The following is a 7,818-nucleotide window of genomic DNA, read 5'->3' as shown; positions in this document are numbered from 1 at the left end:
GTTGGAAAACAGATATTGATCACTTTTAATGTGGTAAATCGGCCAGCAAACAGCTTTCAGCCAAAGCAGTGGAGGAGGGGGGATTTGAAAAAACACTTGACCCCGGGGTCAAGGAAATTTCTGTTTTTAGAGCCGACACCAAACTGCCTCTTTTTGGCCTGATCCACCTCCAAACCCGTTGGAATACAGGTGTTGATCACTTTTAATGTGGTAAATCGGCCAGCAAACAGCTTTCAGCCAAAACAGTGGAGGAGGGGGGATTTGAAAAAACACTTGACCCCGGGGTCAAGGAAATGTCCGTTTTTGGAACCCGCACCAAACGGCCTCTTTTTGGCCTGATCCACCTCCAAACCCGTTGGAAAACAGGTTTGATCACTTGTGATGTGGTAAATCGGCCAGCAAACAGCTTTCAGCCAAAACAGTGGAGGAGGGGGGATTTGTAAAAACACTTGACCCCGGGGTCAAGGAAATTTACGCTTTTGGAGCCGACACCAAACGGCCTCTTTTTGGCCTGATCCACCTCCAAACCCGTTGGAAAACAGGTATTGATCACTTTTAATGTGGTAAATCGGCCAGCAAACAGCTGTCAGACAAAGCAGTGGAAGAGGGGGGATTTGAAAAAACACTTGACCCCGGGGTCAAGGAAATTTCTGTTTTTAGAGCCGACACAAAACTGCCTCTTTTTGGCCTGATCCACCTCCAAACCCGTTGGAAAAAAGGTATTGATCACTGTTAATGTGGTAAAACGGCCAGCAAACAGCTTTCAGCCAAGACAGTGGAGGAGGGGGGATTTGAAAAAACACTTGACCCCGGGGTCAAGGAAATTTCTGTTTTTAGAGCCGACACCAAACTGCCTCTTTTTGGCCTGATCCACCTCCAAACCCGTTGGAAAACAGGTATTGATCACTTTAAATGTGGTAATTCGGCCAGCAAACAGCTTTCAGCCAAAGCAGTGTAGGAGGGGGGATTTGAAAAAACACTTGACCCCGGGGTCAAGGAAATTTCCACTTTTTGGAGACGACACAAAACTGCCTCTTTTTGGCCTGATCCACCTCCAAACCCGTTGGAAAACAGGTGTTGATCACTTTTAATGTGGTAAATCGGCCAGCAAACAGCTTTCAGCCAAAACAGTGGAGGAGGGGGGATTTGAAAAAACACTTGACCCCGGGGTCAAGGAAATGTCCGTTTTTGGAACCCGCACCAAACGGCCTCTTTTTGGCCTGATCCACCTCCAAACCCGTTGGAAAACAGGTATTGATCACTTGTGATGTGGTAAATCGGCCAGCAAACAGCTTTCAGCCAAAACAGTGTAGGAGGGGGGATTTGAAAAAACACTTGACCCCGGGGTCAAGGAAATTCACGCTTTTGGAGCCGACACCAAACGGCCTCTTTTTGGCCTGATCCACCTCCAAACCCGTTGGAAAACAGGTATTGATCACTTTTAATGTGGTAATTCGGCCAGCAAACAGCTTTCAGCCAAAGCAGTGTAGGAGGGGGGATTTGAAAAAACACTTGACCCCGGGGTCAAGGAAATTTCCACTTTTTGGAGCCGACACCAAACTGCCTCTTTTTGGCCTGATCCACCTCCAAACCCATTGGAAAACAGGTATTGATCACTTGTGATGGGGTAAATCGGCCAGCAAACAACTTTCAGCCAAAACAGTGGAGGAGGGGGGATTTGAAAAAACACTTGACCCCGGGGTCAAGGAAATTTCCACTTTTTGGAGCCGACACCAAACGGCCTCTTTTTGGCCTGATCCACCTCCAAACCCGTTGGAATACAGGTGTTGATCACTTTTAATGTGGTAAATCGGCCAGCAAACAGCTTTCAGCCAAAACAGTGGAGGAGGGGGGATTTGAAAAAACACTTGACCCCGGGGTCAAGGAAATGTCCGTTTTTGGAACCCGCACCAAACGGCCTCTTTTTGGCCTGATCCACCTCCAAACCCGTTGGAAAACAGGTTTGATCACTTGTGATGTGGTAAATCGGCCAGCAAACAGCTTTCAGCCAAAACAGTGGAGGAGGGGGGATTTGAAAAAACACTTGACCCCGGGGTCAAGGAAATTTCCACTTTTGGAGCCGACACCAAACGGCCTCTTTTTGTCCTGATCCACCTCCAAACCCGTTGGAAAACAGGTGTTGATCACTTTTAATGTGGTAAATCGGCCAGCAAACAGCTGTCATACAAAGCAGTGGAAGAGGGGGGATTTGAAAAAACACTTGACCCCGGGGTCAAGGAAATTTCTGTTTTTAGAGCCGACACAAAACTGCCTCTTTTTGGCCTGATCCACCTCCAAACCCGTTGGAATACAGGTGTTGATCACTTTTAATGTGGTAAATCGGCCAGCAAACAGCTTTCAGCCAAAACAGTGGAGGAGGGGGGATTTGAAAAAACACTTGACCCCGGGGTCAAGGAAATGTCCGTTTTTGGAACCCGCACCAAACGGCCTCTTTTTGGCCTGATCCACCTCCAAACCCGTTGGAAAACAGGTTTGATCACTTGTGATGTGGTAAATCGGCCAGCAAACAGCTTTCAGCCAAAACAGTGGAGGAGGGGGGATTTGTAAAAACACTTGACCCCGGGATCAAGGAAATTTACGCTTTTGGAGCCGACACCAAACGGCCTCTTTTTGGCCTGATCCACCTCCAAACCCGTTGGAAAACAGGTATTGATCACTTTTAATGTGGTAAATCGGCCAGCAAACAGCTGTCAGACAAAGCAGTGGAAGAGGGGGGATTTGAAAAAACACTTGACCCCTGGATCAAGGAAATTTCTGTTTTTAGAGCCGACACAAAACTGCCTCTTTTTGGCCTGATCCACCTCCAAACCCGTTGGAAAAAAGGTATTGATCACTGTTAATGTGGTAAAACGGCCAGCAAACAGCTTTCAGCCAAGACAGTGGAGGAGGGGGGATTTGAAAAAACACTTGACCCCGGGGTCAAGGAAATTTCCACTTTTTGGAGCCGACACCAAACTGCCTCTTTTTGGCCTGATCCACCTCCAAACCCATTGGAAAACAGGTATTGATCACTTGTGATGGGGTAAATCGGCCAGCAAACAACTTTCAGCCAAAACAGTGGAGGAGGGGGGATTTGAAAAAACACTTGACCCCGGGGTCAAGGAAATTTCCACTTTTTGGAGCCGACACCAAACTGCCTCTTTTTGGCCTGATCCACCTCCAAACCCATTGGAAAACAGGTATTGATCACTTGTGATGGGGTAAATCGGCCAGCAAACAGCTTTCAGCCAAAACAGTGGAGGAGGGGGGATTTGTAAAAACACTTGACCCCGGGGTCAAGGAAATTTATGCTTTTGGAGCCGACACCAAACGGCCTCTTTTTGGCCTGATCCACCTCCAAACCCGTTGGAAAACAGGTGTTGATCACTTTTAATGTGGTAAATCGGCCAGCAAACAGCTGTCAGCCAAAGCAGTGGAAGAGGGGGGATTTGAAAAAACACTTGACCCCGGTGTCAAGGAAATTTCTCTTTTTTGAGCCGACACCAAACTGCCTCTTTTTGGCCTGATCCACCTCCAAACCCATTGGAAAACAGGTATTGATCACTTTTAATGTGGTAAATCGGCCAGCAAACAACTTTCAGCCAAAACAGTGGAGGAGGGGGGATTTGAAAAAACACTTGACCCCGGGGTCAAGGAAATTTCTGTTTTTAGAGCCGACACCAAACTGCCTCTTTTTGGCCTGATCCACCTCCAAACCCGTTGGAAAACAGGTATTGATCACTTTTAATGTGGTAATTCGGCCATCAAACAGCTTTCAGCCAAAGCAGTGTAGGAGGGGGGATTTGAAAAAACACTTGACCCCGGGGTCAAGGAAATTTACGCTTTTGGAGCCGACACCAAACGGCCTCTTTTTGGTCTGATCCACCTCCAAACCCGTTGGAAAACAGGTGTTGATCACTTTTAATGTGGTAAATCGGCCAGCAAACAGCTGTCAGACAAAGCAGTGGAAGAGGGGGGATTTGAAAAAACACTTGACCCCGGGGTCAAGGAAATTTCTGTTTTTAGAGCCGACACAAAACTGCCTCTTTTTGGCCTGATCCACCTCCAAACTCGTTGGAAAAAAGGTATTGATCACTGTTAATGTGGTAAAACGGCCAGCAAACAGCTTTCAGCCAAGACAGTGGAGGAGGGGGGATTTGAAAAAACACTTGACCCCGGGGTCAAGGAAATTTCCACTTTTTGGAGCCGACACCAAACGGCCTCTTTTTGGCCTGATCCACCTCCAAACCCCTTGGAAAACAGGTATTGATCACTTTTAATGTGGTAAATCGGCCAGCAAACAGCTTTCAGCCAAAGCAGTGGAGGAGGGGGGATTTGAAAAAACACTTGACCCCGGGGTCAAGGAAATTTCTGTTTTTAGAGCCGACACAAAACTGCCTCTTTTTGGCCTGATCCACCTCCAAACCCGTTGGAATACAGGTGTTGATCACTTTTAATGTGGTAAATTGGCCAGCAAAAAGCTTTCAGCCAAAACAGTGGAGGAGGGGGGATTTGAAAAAACACTTGACCCCGGGGTCAAGGAAATGTCCGTTTTTGGAACCCGCACCAAACGGCCTCTTTTTGGCCTGATCCACCTCCAAACCCGTTGGAAAAAAGGTTTGATCACTTGTGATGTGGTAAATCGGCCAGCAAACAGCTTTCAGCCAAAACAGTGGAGGAGGGGGGATTTGTAAAAACACTTGACCCCGGGGTCAAGGAAATTTACGCTTTTGGAGCCGACACCAAACGGCCTCTTTTTGGCCTGATCCACCTCCAAACCGGTTGGAAAACAGGTATTGATCACTTTTAATGTGGTAAATCGGCCAGCAAACAGCTGTCAGACAAAGCAGTGGAAGAGGGGGGATTTGAAAAAACACTTGACCCCGGGGTCAAGGAAATTTCTGTTTTTAGAGCCGACACCAAACTGCCTCTTTTTGGCCTGATCCACCTCCAAACCCGTTGGAAAACAGGTATTGATCACTTTTAATGTGGTAATTCGGCCAGCAAACAGCTTTCAGCCAAAGCAGTGTAGGAGGGGGGATTTGAAAAAACACTTGACCCCGGGGTCAAGGAAATTTCCACTTTTTGGAGCCGACACCAAACTGCCTCTTTTTGGCCTGATCCACCTCCAAACCCATTGGAAAACAGGTATTGATCACTTGTGATGGGGTAAATCGGCCAGCAAACAACTTTCAGCCAAAACAGTGGAGGAGGGGGGATTTGAAAAAACACTTGACCCCGGGGTCAAGGAAATTTCTGTTTTTAGAGCCGACACAAAACTGCCTCTTTTTGGCCTGATCCACCTCCAAACCCGTTGGAATACAGGTGTTGATCACTTTTAATGTGGTAAATCGGCCAGCAAACAGCTTTCAGCCAAAACAGTGGAGGAGGGGGGATTTGAAAAAACACTTGACCCCGGGGTCAAGGAAATGTCCGTTTTTGGAACCCGCACCAAACGGCCTCATATGTCCTGATCCACCTCCAAACCCGTTGGAAAACAGGTATTGATCACTTTTAATGTGGTAAATCGGCCAGCAAACAGCTTTCAGCCAAAGCAGTGGAGGAGGGGGGATTTGAAAAAACACTTGACCCCGGGGTCAAGGAAATGTCCGTTTTTGGAACCCGCACCAAACGGCCTCTTTTTGGCCTGATCCACCTCCAAACCCGTTGGAAAACAGGTTTGATCACTTGTGATGTGGTAAATCGGCCAGCAAACAGCTTTCAGCCAAAACAGTGGAGGAGGGGGGATTTGTAAAAACACTTGACCCCGGGGTCAAGGAAATTTACGCTTTTGGAGCCGACACCAAACGGCCTCTTTTTGGCCTGATCCACCTCCAAACCGGTTGGAAAACAGGTATTGATCACTTTTAATGTGGTAAATCGGCCAGCAAACAGCTGTCAGACAAAGCAGTGGAAGAGGGGGGATTTGAAAAAACACTTGACCCCGGGGTCAAGGAAATTTCTGTTTTTAGAGCCGACACCAAACTGCCTCTTTTTGGCCTGATCCACCTCCAAACCCGTTGGAAAACAGGTATTGATCACTTTTAATGTGGTAATTCGGCCAGCAAACAGCTTTCAGCCAAAGCAGTGTAGGAGGGGGGATTTGAAAAAACACTTGACCCCGGGGTCAAGGAAATTTCCACTTTTTGGAGCCGACACCAAACTGCCTCCTTTTGGCCTGATCCACCTCCAAACCCATTGGAAAACAGGTATTGATCACTTGTGATGGGGTAAATCGGCCAGCAAACAACTTTCAGCCAAAACAGTGGAGGAGGGGGTATTTGAAAAAACACTTGACCCCGGGGTCAAGGAAATTTCCACTTTTTGGAGCCGACACCAAACGGCCTCTTTTTGGCCTGATCCACCTCCAAACCCGTTGGAAAACAGGTATTGATCACTTTTAATGTGGTAAATCGGCCAGCAAACAGCTTTCAGCCAAAGCAGTGGAAGAGGGGGGATTTGAAAAAACACTTGACCCCGGGGTCAAGGAAATTTCTGTTTTTAGAGCCGACACAAAACGGCCTCTTTTTGGCCTGATCCACCTCCAAACCCGTTGGAATACAGGTGTTGATCACTTTTAATGTGGTAAATCGGCCAGCAAACAGCTTTCAGCCAAAACAGTGGAGGAGGGGGGATTTGAAAAAACACTTGACCCCGGGGTCAAGGAAATGTCCGTTTTTGGAACCCGCACCAAACGGCCTCTTTTTGGCCTGATCCACCTCCAAACCCGTTGGAAAACAGGTTTGATCACTTGTGATGTGGTAAATCGGCCAGCAAACAGCTTTCAGCCAAAACAGTGTAGGAGGGGGGATTTGTAAAAACACTTGACCCCGGGGTCAAGGAAATGTCCGCTTTTGGAGCCGACACCAAACGGCCTCTTTTTGGCCTGATCCACCTCCAAACCCGTTGGAAAACAGGTTTGATCACTTGTGATGTGGTAAATCGGCCAGCAAACAGCTTTCAGCCAAAACAGTGGAGGAGGGGGGATTTGTAAAAACACTTGACCCCGGGGTCAAGGAAATTTACGCTTTTGGAGCCGACACCAAACGGCCTCTTTTTGGCCTGATCCACCTCCAAACCCGTTGGAAAACAGGTGTTGATCACTTTTAATGTGGTAAATCGGCCAGCAAACAGCTGTCAGACAAAGCAGTGGAAGAGGGGGGATTTGAAAAAACACTTGACCCCGGGGTCAAGGAAATTTCTGTTTTTAGAGCCGACACAAAACTGCCTCTTTTTGGCCTGATCCACCTCCAAACCCGTTGGAAAACAGGTTTGATCACTTGTGATGTGGTAAATCAGCCAGCAAACAGCTTTCAGCCAAAACAGTGGAGGAGGGGGGATTTGTAAAAACACTTGACCCCGGGGTCAAGGAAATTTATGCTTTTGGAGCCGACACCAAACGGCCTCTTTTTGGCCTGATCCACCTCCAAACCCGTTGGAAAACAGGTGTTGATCACTTTTAATGTGGTAAATCGGCCAGCAAACAGCTGTCAGCCAAAGCAATGGAAGAGGGGGGATTTGACAAAACACTTGACCCCGTTGTCAAGGAAATTTCTCTTTTTTGAGCCGACACCAAACTGCCTCTTTTTGGCCTGATCCACCTCCAAACCCGTTGGAAAAAAGGTATTGATCACTGTTAATGTGGTAAAACGGCCAGCAAACAGCTTCCAGCCAAGACAGTGGAGGAGGGGGGATTTGAAAAAACACTTGACCCCGGGGTCAAGGAAATTTACGCTTTTGGAGCCGGCACCAAACGGCCTCTTTTTGGCCTGATCCACCTCCAAACCCGTTGGAAAACAGGTATTGATCACTTTTAAT

The sequence above is a fragment of the Pempheris klunzingeri genome, chromosome 14 (assembly GCF_042242105.1).
Source record: "Pempheris klunzingeri isolate RE-2024b chromosome 14, fPemKlu1.hap1, whole genome shotgun sequence".
Lineage (NCBI taxonomy): Eukaryota > Metazoa > Chordata > Actinopteri > Acropomatiformes > Pempheridae > Pempheris > Pempheris klunzingeri.
This window is presented reverse-complemented; position numbering follows the sequence as displayed.